Source organism: Saccostrea echinata, unplaced genomic scaffold (genome assembly GCF_033153115.1).
Source record: "Saccostrea echinata isolate AGI-Se365-2 ecotype Australia unplaced genomic scaffold, CSIRO_AGI_Sech_v1 ptg000006l, whole genome shotgun sequence".
In the NCBI taxonomy this organism is placed as follows: Eukaryota; Metazoa; Mollusca; class Bivalvia; order Ostreida; family Ostreidae; genus Saccostrea; species Saccostrea echinata.
Genome location: NW_026889755.1, coordinates 7,796,895 through 7,820,535, shown reverse-complemented (window position 1 = coordinate 7,820,535; position 23,641 = coordinate 7,796,895).

Here is a 23,641-nt window from a genome sequence, read left to right as displayed (position 1 = left end):
GGAAAAAAATTATTATAGAAACAAATGCCCGTTCTAAGAAAAAAAGATATTCATGTCTCCAGCGGGACCCGATACATGTAATTCATTAATATGCACTTTATTCAGAATGGTAAATATATCGCTTCATTACAGAGTTAAATTTTAATTTATCATTAAAATTTTATATGGTAGAGAAACCGGGGAATATGTATTGTAATTCTTTAGTTCTCTTTTCCGGTATTGTGTTTATCAAATATATCAATATACCCACCACTTTTTAAAATCCTTGATTTCAAACCCCGTCTAGAAAAAAAAAATCAATAATTATGTAATCAATAGTCGCGGCTCTTAGCAATACATTCAATATATATACGTATACATGTCCTATATCCTAAAAACTAAAAAAAAAAAGATATGCTCTAGAACTGCGTTATTAATAAAAACAATTTATATATAATTATATAGGATTTATTTCTTTATATTATTTTATTCACGAATACACTGCCAAATTAATTCACTGTTTACAAACAATCGGATATATTTAAGAAATACAATCAACGGGTATTACCGTTTAATTAATCGATCGTTATTGTCAGATGTCATCTTAGCTATTATTGACAAGAGATAATAGCAGAACAAGTTTTCAGTCCCGGCACGCGGAGTCCGTGATCGTTGTTGTAAATGACCTTGATCACAGTCGTAAGAAGAATGTTGAAAGTGTAAAGAAGATTCCAATATATCTTTAAGGGTGCATCGGGCGCACCCCATCGAAAAAGCAATAATTTTCTTACAAAAGAAAATTATCAATAAAACACTTATTTACAACAAAAATTCAGTTTGTGTTTTCATTTGATCCCCCCCCCCCCTGAAATATTTAACCTTGTATTTGCCGATGCATGTGAGTTATAATTCATTTAAATGACTTTTCTTAATCAACCGATTTTATGCATAAAAAGACAATAAATGAATCATCGTTTTCAAAATTATTTGTATCACAGAATCTTGTAATATAAGAAAAATATGTTCGTTTCTAAAGAAAATCAATTAACTGTGCTCCACGGCCTAGAATTCCTATACTTCACATTTATAGCAACGCACTAAATTTTGCATTTTATTTTTCACGGCTGCCATACATGTATCTATCTATTATTTTGTATTAATCACCGATGTGTTCTAGTAATCTCTATATCCCATGTACAATGGTGAAGATTTTCAAATAAATGAATGAAAAGGACCAGACCGGATTCCTAATGAATTTTCTTTAAAAAAAAATATTTAGTATTGCTCCCTTTAAAAAATGTATTGAATCAATTACCTTAAAATTGATGTGCATATACATGTAATTAATTACTTTTAACACATTTTCTGTTCATCTTTATTTAAATAAATAAATAAAGTTTTAAGAAAGTCAAACAAATATGTAATACATTACCGAAAAATTTTATTTTGTTGTTTCCGTATTTTTTTTCACTCTTAAAATACCACCGGTATGATATATCCGAATAATATTAATTACAAACAACACAGAATGACATGTTAATCCAACAATAGTCATATTAAAGATAAATTTAAAGGACTTCCGAATGAATCCTACACGTTTCTCACACGATTCTTGCACGAAAGTCGCACGTTTCTCACACGGTTCTTACACGAAAGTCGCACGTTTCTCACACGCTTCTCGCACGCTCGCTACACGGTTTGCACGAAACGCTCTGGAGCTTACACGAAACGCTGCACGTTTACACGAAACGCTACACGGTTTGCACGAAACGAAAAGCGCACGAAAGTCACACGCTTTTTTGGGGTAGTAGCACGTTTCAGGGTCTGTATTAAAAATCCAAAAAGGATGATGTTGCATTATTTCATACTTTTCATATTCAATACATTACATGTAGTCCTTTGGTAATTTAAGTAGGGAAAAAGACTTTATAGTATGTGGCTGAACTTGATGCGTTACATGTGTATTTATCATGTACTTAGTTGTCTCCCTTATCAAAGTTTAGATTCTAAAGGAGGCCACGTGCTTCTGAGTCTCCCCAATAATGCACATATTTGAAATTTATGCATTTGAAATTGCAATGAACTGGAGTGTTATGGAAAACTGGTTTGTATGAGATTTTTATTTAGTCAATGTGACTGTATTCCTTTATTCAAAAATAGAAGAAAAAAATATGCCATGAACGTAAATAAGACTCTATGTTCACAAATATAGTGTGTGAATGTAAGTTTAGAATCAGAACTTGTGCTTTATTCGAAAGATTAAAATATATCTTTAAATACTATCCTTCTTGGAAGCGAATTCTATAGGGGCATTGGATAACATAAGATAGAAATACCAACGAAAAAATGCAAAAGAAAAAACATTATCTTAATGTAGTCCAAATAGGGTCCAGTTCTCAATACAGCCATTTGTATGAGCTTGTTATAAATACTTAGTAATACCGAAGTTACGTATCACAGAAGGATTGTTAACTTTTCACTTTCAAAATATTAGTTGTTCTCCATATGAAGATTGAGTAAAATCAATAAATAAGTTTCTGTATCAGAGAATAAACTGTCACTTTCTGAACCGAGGCAGACTAATGACAAATAATGATGTTACAGGGATTTCAACAACCTTGTTTAAAGTCAGCATTTCGTAAATTCTATGGTCGTTATAAAGACTTTGTTGGCAAATATAACCTATCATTTAGTCGTTATTTTTTTTTTTTGCTGCTTATTTTGCCATTTGTAAGGCCTTTGTTTTATTATATAATTTGACTATGGAATGTTCCGTATACCTAATCAATGCATAAGGCTCACGGTGTGAGTGATGGGTCAACAGGGGATGCTTTCTCTTCATAGGCATCTGATCCTACCTCTAGAGTTTTCCAGGAATACGTGTTTTATGCCCTCTTCACAGATTTGTATTGTTTGTACTGTTTGTTATCCTCATCTTGATCATCGTTTTCAAAGGTCCTCTGTACGAGATTTTGATTGATATGAGTACCGTTTATATTAAAACATTTTATTTTACTTTTTTTCATCAATGAAAAAATGTTATTTTTGAACTGAATGTTTCAAATCCACAAAGTGTTAAAGTTACAAAAAAGAATATTTTTTAAATTCAACAAAATCACATACTCGTAGTACAATTATAGCCCTTGAAAGGGAAAATAACTTTTTGCTTTAGTGTTTTCCATAGCATTACTCACACATCTTACAATGAATCATAAAAACATATGTTTTGAAATGTATTTTTCAGGAATACAAATATCTAGAATATATATTAAACTTCAGTTTTTAATATATACTGTATGTCTCCTTAAAAAAAACTTGTTTCATATTTAAGGACTTTTGGCGCGGACATCAATGAGCTTATTCCTGACCAACGTTAGTAAGTTATGAAGTAATACAATGCACGGCCCGGGGGTGTGTAGTGCTAATTCATAATTAGCCCAACCACTCAATACCAAGTGATTATACTGAACTTTAATAAGTAAATTTTAGGAATGTCAAAATATTTATTTTCCTTAGTCGATAATTCGATTGCATTATTCGAACGATAGTCGAATATTCGGAACATTTTCTAAAAATAAAATTTTATTTCAAACTTCACTAGTATATGACGTATTATAACTCAAAAACCTTTTTCCTTAAATCTATTTAAAAAGTAACATCAAAATTAATGCAACGTAACACATGTTTAAAAGAAATAAATTAAGAAACGTTATTCTCCAAAAAATAATGAATGATTTCCCCGTCAATCGAATTCATAAATCGGTCTGTACATGCAGTCAATGTCTATTATAGTAAGTATAAAAAAAAATTGCCAGTAGATATTTTTTAAATTCAAAGTTTATTATGAAATAAATTGGGGGAGAGGGTTAATCTCACACTATCTACACGTCAGGTGCCTGTGAAATTGTTAAACAGTTAGATACTGCTTATTCAGTTATTGATTGCTTAGACTATATGAATATGTCCTTAAACAGTTTTAGATGTAAGCGAATTGTTTTAATAATTATCAAAGAGTCAAAACATGACGCAGCTATCGTTTGTTCCTTACATTTGAGCAGTCTTAATAATTACAAAAGATAATTGGTACACGGTATAAGATCAAGTCCAATTAATAATTTTTACAAACAAAGCCCAGTATATTGGTGGGTAATTTATTACAAAAACGACACAAACAGTTACTGACAGATAATTCTTGCAGTAGTGAAACACTCATAATTACTGTACTTTCTTTACATACATGGAAAATCAACCGTTTTTTGTTGAGGAAATTATCTTATCGACTTTTTTGAGAAAAGACGGTTTCTCAAATTTTGAGATGAGAATTCCATCTCGTTATCACTCTTTTGTTGCATTTATTTATTTATAATAATATTCGAATGCCGTTTCATTATTCGATCGTCGGTCCATTCGACTGATAGTCGAATAGTCGACTATTCGTTGACATCCCTAGTAAATTTATGTACACGAAGAGTACTTATCTCCAGGACACAGGCTGTTTCATTGATAATGATCACGTGACTAGGACACCATAAACATTTCACATGAAGAATAAAAACAACTGTTTAGAATATTTCAAGGAAACCAAAATATACTATATCCATTAAACCGCCCAATCTTTCCCTCACAGTTTGTTTTTTGCTAATAATAACTAGGACGAAGTAAAATTTTTTAATCTTTTAAAGAAAGGATAATTTAAATCTTTGAAAAAAATTCTTAAGCAATGTAGTTTTGCTTTCATACATGCCCAAATCTTTTTCTAGCTTGTAAATTTGAACAGTAACTGGGAAAAAAAATTGTATCCTCTCTTAACTGTTACGGTGACTTTGCCACTTCAGTAATCTTACTTCAAAAATAAAGAAAATAATAAGCTTAAAATCAAACAAATAATCAGGGGGATACATAACAATGAAGTGTATGCTGACCAGGTGTCATAATTGGTTAAAGACGTTTATTCCGTTAGTTGTTAAATAAAAATCTAGAATTATCAATACTAAAGACACTGGTGAAACTACTCTTAATGTAGTAATTTGTTCTCAGTACCAGATAGCAAGATCTTCTGGAGCCATTGTTTGCCCATTAAGAAACAGTTTCACAAAAAGTGGGCAAAATCTACAAGCATATTTCTGTTCCATGGATCAAAAAAGAAGATTTAATGTAACTTTTACTGGAATACAAATTCTTAATTGTAAACAATTTTTTTTTTACCAAATGTAACTTTGTAACTGATCAGCCCTCTCACAAAGACGAATGAAAACCTCTGTTCAGAAAAGTCTTCCGGAAACCCAGTTATGATAAATCTTGTGTAACGTCCTGAAAGAAGCTGTTTTTTGCTGATAATATTTAGGACAACAGAAAACATTCACTTGATGAATGAAAAACCTTTGTTCCAAAAACTAAATATGAGAAAATTTATTTTCTGTCCTTGTCTTTCTCTTAACATATTCTGTTTTTGCATACATCAACTATGATTACAAAGGGAATTAACGGAAAAAATGACAACAACTTTTAAAATAAATTTTCAAATTACAGAATGTTACTTTTTACATTCCTTACCTTTTTCAGTTTGTATGGTTGGACAGTAATTTGAGGAAAAAGTATATATGGGTTCAATTAAGATTGATGAAATAATTTTCCATATTTATTAAATTCAGGAAATAAGGATAAACGAATAAGATTTTTGTCCCCGTCCGGTAAAACCGGAGAGAACTACATGTTTCTTGCTAGTCTGTCCGTCTGTCCGTCCATCTGTCCTTCTAGCTGCCTAGCTGTAAGTCTGTCCCAGTGTGATTTCCACACTTCATTTCCAGAAGCTTGCAGATATTGAACTGAGTTTTAGTACATGGGTATACTCTGATGAATAGCAAATCAAGTTTACTTCCGTTCCGCTTTGATGATTTTTGTTGGATTGAAGGTCTATCTACGGAGAACCAGGAAACACCATCATCTGGTATCTTGCACAAATGCCTGGTAAGGTACTTCAATTCTTTTGTGAGTAAACATGTTAAAGTAGCAATACTTCAATGACACAATCTTAGAAAAAAATTATATAGTATTGAGGAACGTATCGTCTGTCCTTAAGCAGAAAATAAAAATAGTATAAATATGGGATTTTTCTCCATCTCAAACATAGGAAATGTTTCAATATTGTCTACACCCTGTCAGAAAACAGGTTTCATGTCTTCTTGACGTCTTCTTTAAAAAGATATTAAATTGAATATAGGTATCGGGGTTACTTTTTACATGATTTCAAATCAAATTGAATGAAAATGCCCTCCTTTTTTTTTTTATTTACATAATTCTGTTATAACCCTGAAGTACGGGTGAAAAGTAAGTTTAATTCAATTATGACGTCGTAATGGATCTATTACCAAAAAGACACTATAAACTCATTTACTAGATCTTGACATAATATTATCAGATAGGTAGGTAATTTTTTTAAAAAACTTTTCAATGGGCATTTAACATTGTCTCTTTTCATACAATGCAAAGATTTTCTTTAGAAACTACACGAAAATATGACTAGCAGGAAAGGCCAATGATATGCTAGTCTCTATGCTTGAGAATTCGATAAGAAAGGCTTAGATGTTTTCATTTAAAATTTTCTTTTCCTAAGACTTATATGATACTGCTATATCTAATCATATGCTGGATTAATAAAGAAACTTGAATGGGAAGAGTAATTTTGAAAGGTGGGAATATCAAGCTCCTTATTCGAAAATTTTCTTTTCTTGTTTTTCCGCAATCGCATATAAGCAGCAGATTTCAGTTTACCTCAGATTCATAAATTGTATTTAAAACTCAACGCTTTTGTCAATACTAGTGCAACAAAATGAGGGTAAGTGTTCCCTGTTTTCTCCTCGACAAATATTTTACTAAACCTAACTAATTAGCCTTGGTTTTTCTTGTCCATTCAATAAGATTATGCTTAAAATTATCAATGTGTAGCTTCCTTATTTAGCAACAAAATGTTTCCCCTTGAGATTATAGTTGAAAGACCAAAATAACATTTAAAAATGCACCTGTTTTTGTTGTAAAGTAGCTTTCTTAATTCTTGCGATCAAAGCTTGATACTTAAATGAATGTTAACGCATGCCCTATAATTAAATCATACTTCGTGTCTGGTTTGTCAAAGTAAAGGGCATAAACAAACAATGCAAAAATATTAACTAAAAGTATTCACAATACAAGTTTTTCAAAGTATTTTCATCCCATTTGTCAGTATTTTTAACATGAAAATCTCTTGTTTCAGTTGATTACATCTGCAATACTTTTTGCATTTCTTGCTGGAGGCGTAATCTCTAATTCAATTCACCTTGTGTCTGGTCAGAAGTCTCAAAGAATTCCATTTTCTTTTTTAACTCGTGAAAACATTTCAAAGATGATCAACGAAGCAAACCGATGTCCCACTCAGACCGGAAGAGGTCCTTGTCCTTGGGTATGGATTCCGGATATTGACGAGAACAGAATACCAAGGGTTATTTATAAAGCACAAAAACTCAACAGAACAGAATGTGAATCGAACCAACATAACGAATGCAGACAAGAATATAAACGATTTAATGTTATGCAGATGGTTAAAAAATATGATGGTACTTTTGATCTTCGACCAGATGTAAAGGAACTTCCTGCTGCTTTTGTATGTGGCAGAAAACCTACACAATCTGTCGTTAATGGAGGACATGCGGATTCAGTCTCTGATTTCTTTGATTAAGTTTATTGCTATATATAATAGTTTTGGCCTTTCGCCATCCTATACGAAACTATGTGCTATGATTTCAGATCTTGACTAACATTAAATATAAAGAATGTGTCATTTTTCAAAAAAAAAAAGTTTGGATAAAAAGAAACATTTACATTTTATCTAAGGGCGTAGGATAACATAATATGGGAATTAACCGTTCAGCTCATGTATTACTTTGCATTGAACTAAATGTCCTTATGCAGTAGAGGGGGATTAATCAATACTGTCATAAAAATGATATGATATGCAATGTGATAAACATATCGATTTCTTTAGTTGTTGGCATGAAGATAATGTTTTTTCAAATTACTTGTTACTCGTATATATTTTGATCAAAATTATATTTTGATGGAAAAATTATTATTTAATCAAAATTACATATCATGAGATTTTGATAATAAGCTCTAAGATTAATTGTTTTGCATTTACTATGCGTATATAGACTTGGGTGACATGGGCTTGACACTTTTATTATTGTAATGGTGGTTGTTTGTATAAGGCAATCTAATTAAAATTTCCATTTTAAACCTGTTTGCAAATTTATATCTCAATTAAAAATACTTGACATGTTTAATCAAGTGTTATATCCAAGAGCGTTTTAATGACTCCGATATACCAGTTCATGTAGTTTTGTTTACTTGATTAATTTAATTTTTTTAAGAGAATTAACATTACGGTCCTTGTAATTTGGAGATTTTTATTCATAAATTGTTGTGTACCATCAATGCTCCTGAATTAAAAAAGTTGTTTCGGCTCAAACGGAAGTGCATTGGACTCAGCATAGATATATAATTTTGCAAGAAAAGCAAGCTGTACATTATTGCGGCACAGTATACCTATGCTATATAGAGCTTTTGTATACTTCGCCAAAATGTTCGGGAATAGAATACTGTGCGTGTACATAAATTGGAGTATTCAAAATTTAGTGCATTCACTGGGTATGGAGCTGTTGGCGAAATCATGAATCAGCGCTACACATGTCTGTGCCGTATATTGTATAAATAAATAATTAATTACCGGTATTCATAAATTAGCACATCGTTGTCTGTACCAAAGCCGCTAAAAAGTGAAGCCCGATTTTTTTTAAGTACCCATACATTATATTGATACAAACTAACAGTAAGCATAATAATTTGTTATTATCCTTGCAATCATGGAAAATGCTTTGATAAACTTCCAACATAATTTAAAACTGTAAAAATAAAGCATAAATAGGTCGAGTATTTTGGCTTCGTTCATTCGTATGAAAAAGAGAAGAGAAAAGGAGAGATGTTAAAATTTGATTTATATGATTTCAAAAGTTCATGTAAAATAATGTGGTGAAGATCTATAGAAGTAATATGCATTCAAAAAATATTTTCCAACACTAAATTTAATTTCTTCTGGTGGACTCCGTGAGAAGGACATTTTTAGATAATCAATTTCTGCAATGATACTTCCCTGAAATAAAGATAGCCTTCAGTGAAGCTTGACGCCTGACCTGTGAAGGCGGCTTCTTTAATGCTTTATGTTTCTCTTTAATCTCTGAAAAGGCCCTGACATTTGTTGACATTTGAATGCTGATTGTGGATATAAGGTACAGATCCAGATTATATGAAAAATATAAATGTGAAAAAAATTATCGAAAGAATTAATGATAATTAAAAGCAGTTAAAAAGGGATGAAAGTAAAATCATTTTTTTAATGTGATTGGGGGGGGGGGGGGGGAGGGGGTTGTCCATTTCTAAAATGTTATGCATGCAAATCTCATCATAAAAAACAAAATGGAAAGCCACTTCTTGAGCAAAAGTGCTGAATTTGTGTAAGGCATACACATTTTCTGAAATGATATTTTAAATAATTAAAAGGGTACCATGCAGTATATTAAAAATATAGCAAAAACCCGTATTTACCCTCCTAATGTCGTTTATAAATGACACTATTTAGAGGTTTTTTTCTTTGGGGGGGGGGGGGGCATTGTCGAACACGATTTATATTTTAACTAATTCATTTAACATCAACATCCCGAAATCCGACTGCTATTACTTTCTTATGAACACTCACTAAAAACAATGGTGATTAACAATACAAATCAACGTCCCAGCCATATCCAAAGTATCCATGAACATGGAAACCAAATTTTGACAAGAACAGAATACAGTAAAACTCGTTTAGTAGGAACACGGATATAGCGAAGTAATTTTACAGGTCCCAGTGACTTCGTTATAAGCGAGTTTAACTGTACTGAGAAGAAATCTGCTGGATTTCGGTGTGATTTCTATGAAAAGAAAGAATGGAGAGATAAAAACAAACGCATTTAGATAAAGTAATTCATGTTCAATGTTTAATTTATCTGTGTTTGGGATGATCAAAATGTAATTTGATCCATAAACATAAAACAATACAATACCCGTGTACTTAGATGCCATTTCCAATTGCCAATAAAATTATTGGGGGGAAATTTTGTAAAGTTTCAGATTATAAGAAAAAAAATTGAATGTTTGTTCATGGGTTTTACTTTTTGTTATGTCAAATATATGCATATAACAGATTCAAATAAAACTAAAGTTAACAAAGAATTTTAAACTCACGTAGTCTTTATTATATAATTATCAATATTGAAGATGTGAAGTTTTGTTTTACATTCAATCATTAAAAAGGTCAAGAGGTTAATGTTTCATTACTTCTTATTTTTTAGGTTTCAATATACTATGTTGTGCTTTGGTAGTTTATGATGCCTGACTCACTTGGGTGTTTTGGCTGATCTTATTTCATTGTAATTGAGGCTTTACATTTGAATTTGCTATTTACTTATTTGTCATCCTAAATCAAAGTTTAAACTTGTAACGTAGAGACATTATGCTGTCCAAGTCCTGTCCAACAATGCATGTACATATGTAAATATTTGAGAATTTCAATGAATTTGAATTTTATAAGCAAATAGTATGTTTGAAAATTTTTTACTGAATCAATATGGGAATATTCTTCAGTTCAAAATTAAAACATATCATATTTACGGTTTTTAATTTCACATGTATATACAGTGTGATCATACTGTGTGAATCAGTTTTTTTAACCAAAAAATCACTGTACAAAGAAACAATCTCTTTGACTCTTTTTTATTCAATAAAAACATATACAATAACTTTCAAAAATAGGAAACTTTTTCAAACATTATTATGTATTCTTCACAAAGACGAATGAAAGATTTATAAATGTATCACGGAAATACAAATTTTAAAAAAAAATTATTTAAGAAGATAACTTCAAGGTTGTTTTTTTTTTCGAACACAAGCTGTTTTTGGTGATAACATTTAGTATGCCATAACATGAAGAATGAAAACATCTGTTAAAAAATGTTTCCCGGAAACCAATTGATGATTCCATTTGACGTTCTTGTCTTTTCCATGACAGCTGATTTTGCTGAATATAACTAGGACAGCATAAATAATAACATTCTTTTTAAAAAGAAGAATCAAAACCTTTTAAAGTAAATTTCTAAAGACAACTTAGATACTCACATTCTTTTTAAAATGATAATTTTAAAACTTTTAAAGCAAAGTAATGTCACCACGTATATTTATTAGGGAAAGCAATCGAATACAGAATTACCAGTCGGTTAACCGCGAGACGTTCCGACGGATTAATCGGTTAATCGTATCAAAAATTCTCGACATATTTCTTCATTGTAAGCTCTATTAAAAATGTTACATATAGTAAATAAATATTACCGGTATGTTTATAATTTATCAGATATATAACTTACTTCATTATGCATTATTTTGATTTTTAAAATAAGCCAAAAAAGTAGAGAAAGAACGAAGCCCATGAGATATCCCTGAAGTATCAGTTACATTAAAAAAAATCAGAAGAGATGTCGTGCAAATTCATTCTGCATTGTCACCATTATCAAAACTTAGTCTGAACTATCGCTTAATTTACAATGTTTGTTTAATAATACAATTTGATAGGTAACTGCAAAGGATCTATAGAGGTGGTAAGGTACACATTATAATCAGTTCGCAGTACTCAACGATCATATAATTAAAATCATTAAAGAAACACAGGACATGGTGTTTACACAACAGTTAACATCTCGAAAACTGACTAATTACCCCCATGGTGTCCATCTGGAGAGCCTTAATTATCTCCGAATCAGCTTCAATAGATAGGTGAAAATGCTAATATTTCAGATATTTGTATCTTTTTAATTTTATGAAATTGTGTTCAGATTTACACATATATTAATTTTTTCCGACTAACCGATTAAATATTTTCTAACCGATTACCATCGTTCCGACCGACTAACCGGTTAACCGATTACAAATTGCCATCCCTAATATTTATCCTTTTTTATTGCTTGTAAGTTTGGACATTAATTGATAAAATAAATATCCTCTTTTAACTGATACCGAGATTTTCCAAATTCAGCAATCAAATTATTGTGAATAAGGTTCAAAATAAGGTTATTAAATAACATGGAAATGAATCAAGATTTATTTTGACCCTTTGTGCCAAATGTTGTCAAACATGGATTGAGATTTCGATATTTTGATGTTTAGATAAGAGGCTAAAAGCAATTAACAATAACGTCTTTAAAAATATATTTTCAAATCATCACTTTGTTGATCAATACTTGAGAAATTAGTTGGGTGAAACTTCTCTTAGTATAGTAACCAATACTCAAAACAAGATTATTCAAAGCAAATTTCCACCCATTAAGAAACCATATCCAAAAAAAATTAGCAGAATCTACACTCATATTTCGGTTCCGCGGATCATACAAGAAGATCAGACGTTATTTTTTGGTAGATTACACATTCTAAATAAAAAAATCCTCTTTTGTACCCACCGTCAAGGTAGCTCGGTAGAGCGCTCGCTCCGTGATCGGAAGGTCTTGTGTTCGAATCACGGCTGCGACTGACCTAATGCGTTTGAAAATAGGTAGCAACTGTTCCTAAACCAAGCACTCGGCACTTTGAAGTGAAATTTGCGGGTCCTTCAGATAAGACCTTATAATCCAAGGCCCCGTGTCACGGTAGGCGTTGGCACGATAAAGAACCCTCACTTTTCAATAACCCTGAGTGCTGGGTGCCGAGTAAAGGTCTAAATCTGAAGTCCTTCACCGGTATATGGTGACGTCTCTATATGAGTGAAAAATTATCGAAGGGGACGTAAAACAACACATAATCAATCAATCAATCTTTTGTACCAATGTAATTTTTGCAAAGATGCAAACCATTTTACTCAGAAATGATGAAAAATTAAACATAAATTTGTTTTGTTTAAGAATTTTAAATATGCAAGTCTAAGAATATTATTTTTTTTTTTGAACTTCACTACTAGAATAAAAGCTAAGAATTTATATTCAGACATATGATAAAGAGTTCTACTTTGAAACGTTCAAGATTTTAAGATATTAAGTTTATTGAACTTTACAATTCGTATTTAGATGATACAGAGATTGTCTTTAAAATGAAATACAATATGATTATACGTGTTAAAAATCTCTGATTGGCTTGTTTCACTATTTCGATTTCAAAGGAAAGGGGTCGGAAGTCCTTACGTTTGATAAGTTTCATTTATGTCGAATCGTATGCTGAAAAATAAAACAAGACGAATTTATTCGAACCAAAACAAAACAAAACGAGTACTTCTGGAATATGAACGACTAAACATACATACAATTTTTAGCCAATCATATTAAAATTGTAACTTTATCAAAGTAAAAATGTTAGTGTTGAAATGTATGGAAATTTTACAAAACTTTTCATGTTTTGTATACTAGCATATATAAAGAGCAATTCATTAACTTAATATCAAAAACAAAGTTAACTTCAACGCCGTAACATAAACAAAGGTAAGTATCATCAGTTCAGACAGTTTAGATCAGACCTTTGTTCAATAATCAAAAAAGACTACTTTAGTCTCGTTTCTAAATTTTTCTAGCAATTTTTAGAACACATCTCTTCCTTATAAGACAGCAAAAGAGTTTTCTGTGTTAACGTTATTCGAGGGTGAGGGATAGGGCACTTCAAACTAGAAAAATATATTTTTAACACGTGTCTACGTACGTTATAAGATAGTTTAACAGATTTACAATCAAAATGCAATTCTACTGTTCTGAAAATGTCCTACGATGAAACAAAAGCAAATGAAACTTCACTCAACGTCGTTTTGGTAGATTTTACCACATTTTGCAAATACTTTCATTAACTTGTAATACTTTAACCTTTATTGCAGATGATTATACCTACAGTCGTTCTCGTATTCCTTGTTGTGGGCGTGACTTGTAATCCTATTCACTCTATTTCCGGTCAGGAATCTCAAATAGTGAGTTTTCCATTACCAAATCTTGAAAGCATCTCAAAGATGATGGACGAAGCAAATAGATGTCCCATTCAAACCGGAAATGGTCCCTGTGCATGGGTATGGACTCCAGATATTGACGAAAACAGAATACCAAGAGTTATTTATAAAGCACAAAAACTTAACAGAACAGAATGTGAATCGAACCAACATAACGAGTGCAGACAAGAATACAAACGATTTAATGTTATGCAGTTGGTTCCCAAATGTGATGGTACTTATGATCTTCGACCAGATGTAAAGGAACTTCCTGTTGGTTTTGTATGTGGAAGAAAACCCACAGAATCTGTCGTTAACGGAGGACATGCGGATTCAATCTCTGATTTCTTTGATTAAATTTGTTGTCATTAATCGTAGTTTTAGCTTTTTTCTATTTTTAGAGAGTTTAGTAGCTACTTCAGCTTAAACATATCAATGACCTTAGATGTATGCATGAAGAATATATTTTTTGATTTGTTGTAATTACATGTAGGCATACAGTTGTTAATGTGCCATTTTAGATACAACTTTAAGATGATGTTTTCAAATTATTTGATATATATTTTAATCAGTGTTATATTTTTGATGGTCTTTTAAAATCATATTATGTTTATTTTATGTTATATCGAATAATAAATGTTTAAATGTGACTTAAATCTTGAAAACTCACAGATACATTTAAAAGTTGTAAGAATAAGGGAGAAAAAGAAAATGTTTTTCCCAAAGCGGAACATTTTCCGGCTATTTTTCAAATTTTATGATTACAAATTTATTCCTAAAAATTGAAAGAAAATCTCTAAATTGAGAGTAAGTGCTGAATTTGTGTAAGAAAAATACGTCTGATGAAAAAATGAATTAAATGAATTTGAATTACTATACCTTTACTGGATTCCTAAACTTCATAATAATCCTTACAAACAAAGATACATAGCGGGTTCAAGGAAATGTTCTACCAAGCCTCTTTCTTTACTCCTAACTAAAATATTTACTGTAAGGAAGGAGAAACTTCAGGAGAACTGTACAACAGTATATGCGAGAAGTGCTGTAAATCAGATGTGGATACTTAAAAATTCCAAAGAACTTTTAGAAGATTTGAAAATCACAAAATTTTACTAAAAACAATAATATCAAAACGTTCGATTTTTCAACACTTTATACAACAATTCCCCAAGATAAATTGAAGTCCAGGATTTTTGATATCATTGACAGCTGCTTTTTCAATAAAAATGGAACTCTTAAATATACGTATCTTGTCATTGGTCGTTTGCAAAATTATTTTGTTAAAAAGCATTCTGATTGTACACACAAGTAATCCGAAGTTGATATTAAAATGATGATTGAGTTTCTATGTAGTTTTTGAAGATCAGGTCTTCCAACAATCTGTTCCCATGGGTACCAATTTCGCCCCCTTATTAGAGGATCTATTTTTGTATTCATATGAAGCAGAATTTATTCAAAAACTTCTACATGAGAGGAAGAAAACTCTTGCTGTGGGCTCAATTCGACATTTCGTTATATCGACGACGCATTATGAATTAACAATAGTTACTTTCATTTATATATCGATTCGATATATCCAAGTGAGATTGAAATAAAAAAGATACCACAGATTCTGACACATCTGTTTCATATTTAGATATTTTAGATATTTTATTAGAAAAAGACGTTAATGGTAACCTAACAAAAAAAAGTTAATGATAAACGTAATTACTTCAGCTTTTCAATCGTCAAATTCCCTTACTTATGTAGCAATATACCATTTTCACCTGCATATGGAGTTTATGTCTCTCAGTTGATTCGAAACGCAAGGGCATGCTCTACGTCTGAACAGTTTCTTAAACGAGGCAAACTATTGGCAAACAAGTTGATGAAACAAGCCTTAAAGATATCAACAGACTCGTTTGAAGTAATCAATTCGTAAGTTTTACGGTCGATACAATGATCTTGTCAGCACATACAGCCTACCATTGAGTCAAAAGCTGAGTGGCGTTTTTCATACTAATTGCTAGGCCATTACTAGTCCCCTACCGGTGAAACCGGAGGGGACTATAGGTTTCCTCTGAGTCTGTCCGTCCGTCTGTCTGTCTATCCATCTGTCCTTCTGTCTGTCTGTCAGTCAGTCCCACTTGGTTTTCCGCACGTTTTTCCTAAACACTTGCAGATATTGAGCTGATTTTTGGTATGTGAGTGTATCTTAATGAGTTACAGATCAAGTTTGCATTTCGTTCCGCTTCAATGATTCTTGACGGACTTACGACCTTTTCAATTTTTCTGGGTTTTCCGCAATTTTTTTCTAAACGCTTGCAGATATTGTGCTGATTTTTGGCATGTGATTTAACCTTGATGAGTTATAGATCAAGTTAGCATTTCGTCCCGCTTCATTGATTTTTGACGGAATTATGGCTTTTTCAATTTATATCGGGAACCAGATTACACTTGCCGGTAGGGGACTAGTATTGTTAATGCAATACTCTCAGAATGCTTGTTTACACACTCAATTGTCGACGGATTTTCCGTTATTTCCTGATCATGACAAGAAGCACACGGCGGGTGTGACCGGTCGGCAGGGGATGCTCACTGCTTCATGGCACCTGATCCCCCTCTAAATTTTGAGGTCCGTGTTTGCTCTGCTCCAAATTTGTATCGTTTCATTGGACTTTCGAGATTGAATATTGTTCCTTATATTCATATTTCATTAATTAATTAAAAAGACCAGACATTTTAAAAAACATGTATCAAATGCATGTATCATAGAAATACCAAGAAAAATTTGTCGGAATTTCCATGTAATTTCTACAAAGACAAAGAATTGGTGAACAAGGACAAACACTTTCAGATCTTGTAATTGATTCACCTGTCAAAACACAATATCAATATATTTTTTATCAATTAGTGTTCAAATTCTTCGATAATAAGTCAAAAATCGAGTATTGTTTTTCTTTGGTTTAATTTTTATGCCAGATAATATATACAGCATATGCATAGAGGATTGAGGTTAGAAAAGAATTTGTACATGTAGATGCCATTGTCACTATGTATTCTTACAAGCTTTATGATAAACATGATGACTTCAATTTTTCAATCGTCAACTTCCCTTACTTATGTAGCAATATACCCTTATCACCTGCATATGGGGTTTTTGTCTACCAGTTGATTTGAAACGCAAGAGCATGCTCTACGTATGAACAATTTCTAATTCGAGGCAAGTTACTGACAAACAAGTTTATGAAACAAGGATATGAACAGACTCGTTTGAAGTCATCATTTTGAAAGTTACAATGATCTTGTCAGCAGATACAACCCATCATTAAGTCAAATGCTGACTGACGTTTTAAATACTAATTGTTATGCCATTATTTACACACTGAATTGCCTACGGATTTTTTTTTTTTTCATTTTTCTCGATCATAACAAGGTGAAAACAGCGGGTGTGACCAGTCGGCAGGGGATGCTCACTCCTCCATAGGATCTAATCCCACCTCTGATTTTTTTTTTGGAAATTTGTGTTTGCTCTGATCCCGATTTGTATTGTTAAGATGGACTTTGAGCTTGAATACTGATCGTTATCTCCATATTTCATTCATTAGTTTTGAAGATATGAATTCATATTTTTACATTCATCCTTTTAAAAGTTAAAAAGGTTAATGACAAATTACTTCCTAATTTTAATACTTCAATTTATCACATTTTCAGCAGTGAAATACTCTAGCTTATTTACTGAATAAAAGTGATATTCTGACACAGTGTGAAAGGATATCAAAATGGTATTCTCACAGTGTGAGAATATCAGACGTGCGGCAAAACTTACAGTTTTCCTTCCTTTCACGAAGAGTGTTTTTTTTAAAAAAAAATCCCTTGTCTTTTATAAGATAGAGTTAATGAACCATGAACCATCCTGACAGAAAATAATAGTTATACTGCCAAAGTTTTTCCAAATACGTCGTTAAAAATCCATGTTTACAACGTTTTTCAATCTCGCAATCGCTTATCTGTGACGTCTCAACCGCTCAACTATGACGTCACAGCCTATGACTGCGTTACGAAAAGACAGATGCAAAGGGAAAATCTAAGAAATTGTAATAAACAAAAAATTCAATGTTTTGTAGATGAATATTGAATTTATTTCACTCGTGAAAAAAGAATTTTTTGATATTTTCACTCGTGCTTCGCACTCGTGAAAATATAAAAAAAATCCTGTCCCACTCGTGAAATAAATTCCATATTCATCTACAAAACATTGAATATCCTCTATATCTTACATGTATTGAGTTATTTGGTAATTTTCATTTCATAAAAAATGTTAACTGATATTAATTGAGACCTAACATGTGACTTTACCATTTACCTGTACTTAGCTGTCACCCTTGACAAAGTTTAAACTCGTAGAGACATAATGCTGTCAAATTCCTATTCAACAATGCACATGCATTTGAGAGTTCTTGGTTTGAAATTGCAATGATTTTTAATTTTATAGAAATTGGTATATTTGAGCGTTATCCTCAATTCAGCAATGAACATAAATAAAAAAAGTTATTTTTACATGTATATACAGTGCGAATGTACATTTGAACCAGAATGTGTCCTTTATTCGAAAAAATCAAAATATACTTTATTTTAGGAATGACTCTAATTCTTGGCCAAATTATTCGAGTATAATCTGGTTTGGGTCAGTTTACGCTTTATAATCCGCGAGATTGAAAAACGTTGTAATTTAATTTTAAAATCATTAAATAACTATGGGTGTAAAATTTCGTTGGTTTTTATTAGTTCAAATTTGCCGCTCAATAATACAACCCGTAGTAACGGAAGAAACGGAAGTGATGGGAAGCGGGGGGAGGTAAAAACTGATACATAGGCCTAGCAGCTTGTTTACATGTGGTAAGATTGTTGTTATAATTATTGTTTGAAGTTAAAGGTATATTTATTAAATCTGGAATTTTCCATGAATCCCGAGGACTGGAAATGAGAGGATTGTATGCATACAGATGATTCAGCTGGTTGTCAGGGGGGTGTGTCCCCATACCAAACTAGGTTATACAGAAATAATTTGTGTTCCTTTTTGGATATTAACCAATCAGAGACTAGAATACAAACAAAATTAAATTGTACCAGATTGAATTGAACCAGAATGTGTCCTTTATTCGAAAAAATCATAATATACTTTATTAATAAATAATTGTTCTTTTGGACACAATTTGTAAAAAGAGACATTAGGATTTTCTTGGTACTGTAAGGAACAGTAGAGACTGAGGAGAAAATTATGTCATTATCTCGACATCATATGGACAAACACCACCAAATGTTTTCCCATGGACCTCCATCGAAATTCAAACCCCTGTCACTGATTTATACCAAATTTCGGGCAAATAACTTTCTCGCCATTGATGTTTAAGATATTTTTTCTGTCTTACACTTTGTATTGCTACGCCGTGAACGGTACTACTTTTCACATGTAAACAAATATTGTCTGCAATTATAAATAATTATAAATCAAGGAGGGTGCAAATACAAATGTTCGATTAAAAATGTGGAAACATCTTTAATAAGGCAAATGAAAACTCAAATATTTTACGAAAAACAATGGGTCATTTAAACATTTTACGTGAGTATTTTGAATTTAAAGGGGAGTCAAGAGAAATTTACAATATACCCCCAAATGAGTTGGACCCTCTCTTGTCGAACTTAATTGTGAATGTCCGCACGAAATATAAACCCTCAAGTCTTAGGGGAATGATAGGGAACTTCGGAAGACACTTAAAACGTCATCGTTTCCAGTTTTCATTCATAACACGCTTTTAAATTTGCGCAGTGCAGAGAGGCCCTAAAGGCAAAATAAAAGGATTTAAAAGCACAAAGGGCATGGAAATAACCCCAAAGGCCTCACTCTTTAACACCTGATGAAATTGAAACTCTTTACAAGACTGAACAACTTGGAAAAGCTACACCAACTACTTTGATAAGCACTCTTTGGTGTAACAACACATTGTATTTTAGTATGCGGGAGGGGGGGGGGGTGAACACCGTAACATGAGGTGGGGGATGTAGTCCTAAAAAGGGATGATGCACTTCAATTCGAATACTTAGAGTACCATGAAAGGGACAACAAGACTAGAACCGGCGTGGATGTCACTGATTGACGGGCGAGTTCACCTCGCACATATTATGCAACCCCTGCCAACCCCGAAAAATGTCCCGTACATGTATCAACCTATATTTTGTATAGAGATTAACGTCCAGAGAGATATTCAAAACATTAGGACCCCCTTTACATTTCAGTCGTTACTAATGAAAAACGTCCTAGATTGCAGGATCGATGGTTTCTATGTAGCCCTATGGGCGTCAACAAACTCAATGACCTCGTGAAATGAATGTCAAAAAATGCTGGCCTACCTGACAATAAGAAAATCACCAACACTAGTGTCCGTAAAACTCTCGTTCAAAGGATTACGGATTGTAACTACCGTACAATAACAGGTCACAAAACATTCAGTCATTGAAAAACTACCGCACAATAAACGACTCACAGAAATACGCAATAAGGAGCATTTTGTCAAATTCCTCCGGCAATATATCCTCATTGGTTCAATTCTCAAATGCTTCTACACAAAACAAAATCTCGTTTTAAAACATCATCATCAACCAGAGCCCTGTCGAGCTCTACAGTGACACGCTCACAGCCGTTCTTCGACTTGACACCAATTTCGGATAATACCGCTATTAAAACTCAAAACAACCAGGTAAATATGCAGCACTCGACATCAACATCTATGGGATCAATATTTTGCGGGTCACAAATTTATGGAAATGTAACAGTGAATATCACAAACAACACCTATCAGTCCAGGAAACAAGTTCGTGTGATTGACTCCGACTCGGACTAGGCTTGGCTAAAACATGCTTCACATATCATGTATATGTAGTTAAATTTATTCAAATGATGCATTTCGAACATAAACATTGCTTCTACTTTAATATTTGTAATAATGTCTTTCAAAAATACATCACATATACTTAAAATGTTTTATTTAAAATTTATTTTCATTCAAAAGATTGCTGTGTTTTCACTTTTTAGATAGGACTATTTGTAGGTCACGGAAGGATTTTTCTGAAATGAATTGTACGCTATCGGGTATTTTTTTTTAAATTCCAGTTTCTATCATTAACGAGGTTCGCTCCTGAGCTTTTGAGCAATTTTTTATCTTAACCTATATTTCAAAAATTCTGCATAATGTTTTAATTCTTACAATAAATTTGAATCTACAATGCCAATTTAACTATATTCAGTTAAAACTCCATGATTAAATTCCATACTAAAAGCATTAAGTGAGGAACTATATTTTGTGGCGGAAGGTTTTTTTAAGAAGAAAATGATAATTTTTTCTCTTTCGAAGTATTTAAAGTATGCTAAGTTTGGATTCCTATTTTTACATGCAGTCTACACACATAGTTATTCTGTGCATTGGACTGTTTTATATTGGTCATAAATTACCTCTTAATTAAACTGTCATGAATTCTATCATCATATATGATAAATATAGCAAATATATTGTGAACATGAAGAAAAAAATAGCCCTAATTTAAGCTTAAAATTAGCACTGTTTTAGTAATATCTAAAAATTAACATCACAGACCCCCACTTTTGATTTTCTTTTCTGAATATATACGATACTTTTAACCATTCTTCTTAAATTCAGTAAAATGTCACTACTTTCAAATGATTTTTTTGCCAGAAAAATGAAAATGTTTGAGTGCAAAAAGCTCAAATAATTGAACATGCGGAGTAATTTGAAAATATCTTCATTGTCACAAATTTTAATGTGTCTATTTAAGATGAAATAAGACCGTTTTTGTCCCCATTATTTATTTGAACAAAAATTATTGGAGTAGAAACTTTTAAAAATTGATTTATGTGTAAGACGTATTTACAGTGCAAAAAGGTCAAACTAAATGCTCTGTAGCGCCAAAAGAAGCGCATTGACCCCCATTTTTTGTTTTGATTTTTAATAAAGCTATGTGTATAAGTTCTAAAAATATACTTGATAAAAAATTCTTATTACTTTTGATGGCAGGATCCAACCTCATTAAGAATGATTAAAGTGGTTTGAAATTTATTTTTTGAGTTTACACATAAACGTGTAAACCATTTTTAAGTACGACCTCATTGATAGTGTATTCAGATTTTTTATTGGATACGAAATAAAAAAAGATATGTTTTTAGTGGTGATGACTACGGAAGCCCGTTGAGGCCAGTTCAGAGAAAGAAATATTTTTTATTGCGTTTAAACGCAATAATTATTGCGTTTAAATGCAAAACATTGCGTTTAATCGCAATAATAATTGCGTTTAAACGCAAAAGATTGCGATTAATCGCAATGTATATTGCGTTTAAACGCAAAACACTTTGCGTTTAATCTCAAAAGATTGCGATTAAACGCAATCTTTTGCGTTTAAACGCAATACTTTTGCGATTAAACGCAATACTTTTGCGATTAAACGCAAAAATTATTGCGTTTAAACGCAATAATATTTTTGCGTTTAAACGCAATAATTTTTGCGTTTAAACGCAATAATTTTTGCGTTTAAACGCAATATTTTTTGCGATTAAACGCAATACTTTTGCGATTAAACGCAATAGTATTGCGATTAAACGCAATAGTATTGCGATTAAACGCAATAATCTTTGCGTTTAAACGCAATGATCCTTCCTTATAAGGATTTGTTTTGCATTTAAACACAATGATACTGTAGTTTCAAAATCAAACATGAATTAGTCAAAGCTTATAATTACATGTACTAGGACCCGACACTTCAACTTTCAGAAGATCCGATTTGTTCTGTGTCTTTTTGCAAAATTTTCCAGTTTTTGAAAATTGTAATAAAACAATGGCATCCTAACAACCTGAATGTCTTAAATGTATTAGAACCCAAAACTCTTAATGAAGTCTCTGATCAATTGCTTACGTGTATCACAACTTATAGAGAACGTTTCAGTGGTATTAATAGCACTTGTCAATTTGATACATGTAGTACACATCGATCAATCTGTTTTCATTTGATTTTGATTTTGACCTCATATAAATCCATCACATATGTTCTTGTGTTTACTGTATGCAACCATAGGAAGGGTTATGAATGTACATTGAAGTCTAAATACTTCATCATGTTGTACGTAATTCCAACATTTCCTCAGTCCTTTCCAAAAATCCCTTTATACATGATTTAAACTTGTGACTGCAACGTATGGGACAGTTTTTTTTAGCAGAACAACTGACCGAAACTTCATTAAAAATGTAGAGAATAAGCTTAAGACATGTCTCTTTCTTAGGATTCCTTTGTTTTTACAACCCGACATTTTTTTTCTCCTCTATAAATTCTTATTAGTGATTTACCTTTCAGAGAGTGTTTGCTCGGAGAAATCTGATTCTATAAAGACAACACACAATTTCCAAATAAGTAAAAAGAGAAAGAAATAAAAGATATAAGTATGCGTGGGTCCATTGTTCTCTGCAAGGTTTGATACAAATGACTGCCTTTAAACACAAAAAGTATAGCCTTTGAACGCAAAGATTATTGCGCTTAAACGCAAAAAGTATT